This window comes from Corvus brachyrhynchos, unplaced genomic scaffold (genome assembly GCF_000691975.1).
Source record: "Corvus brachyrhynchos isolate BGI_N302 unplaced genomic scaffold, ASM69197v1 scaffold42, whole genome shotgun sequence".
Classification (NCBI taxonomy): domain Eukaryota; kingdom Metazoa; phylum Chordata; class Aves; order Passeriformes; family Corvidae; genus Corvus; species Corvus brachyrhynchos.
Genome location: NW_008237242.1, coordinates 3796163 through 3797282, shown reverse-complemented (window position 1 = coordinate 3797282; position 1120 = coordinate 3796163).

Below are 1120 nucleotides of genomic sequence, written 5' to 3'. Positions count from 1 at the left end.
CCCTACATTCCTGGACTCGCTTGTTCAGCTAGGAGACTAAACATTTTAGAAGCTTCGTAGCTAGGGATCAGTGTGCCCCAGACGCCAAGATCCTCTCCAGAACACATTCTGTAAATGAAGATAGAACCAGCCAGGGGAAGGTTCCTTGGGGAGGGGGGCTCATTCGAGCTTCTCATTGGGGAATTTTTGATAGATATGCTAATTAGTAAAACCTATAATGTTATACCAGATCTTTTGGGGGTGCATTGTGGTGTGCATTTTGGTGCGTTTGAGCTGGATGTAGTGCACCTAAGGATCCTTAAAATAAATACCAGGGTAAAATCCCTTTTTCCCTTCTAACCATGTTTGACTCTTGATTTTAAGACCAAGGAAATGTATCAGAACGATCACAATAAAACTAAATAAATAATTATTCAGGAAGGCACATACACTACTCTACTGATATGAATGGAGCTATTAATTATAAAAACCTGTCCTGATTTTAATATTCCTCTCATACACTGAACCATCCAACCTGAAACTGAACTGAAAGGTATTCCTCTGTACAGATTGGCAATTATTGAAACCTTACCACGAGAAAAGGTTTGGGAGCAGATGTTTCAGAACTGGTTTTCTGGGCTTAAAGACTTTTCTAAACAATGGTGATGGGTTACCTGAGTTGGAGCACTCCTACACCAGCAGCTCCAGCTGATCCCTGCTATGTCACTGCTTTGTGCCTCAGAGATCACCCCTTGGCAGCCTGTGTGATTTGCAGCCTTGGCTGCAAGAATACAACCAGCACTGGAACCTGCTCTTCAGGTTCAGCATGTGAAATCAGGGCCAAGGCAAGGCAGCTGGCTTGGAGGAGGGGTCCAGAGGCTTTATATAGGCTTAAGAGTACAATAACATTGGCCAGGCAGCTGTGTCTGAATGAAAGTGCACAAAGAGAAGGCAGGACCTTTGTGGCGGTGCTCTGGCTTTATGGGGTGTCAGAAGAAAGGTGACAAGAACAGGAGAGAGATGTTAGACTGCCATTTCACACAGCCTGCATGAAACTGGAACAACCAGGTTTAAAAATAAAAGCCACCTGGTAAAAGAAAACATTGGAGGCCAATTTAGGGATATAGGTTAAAGGGTATTT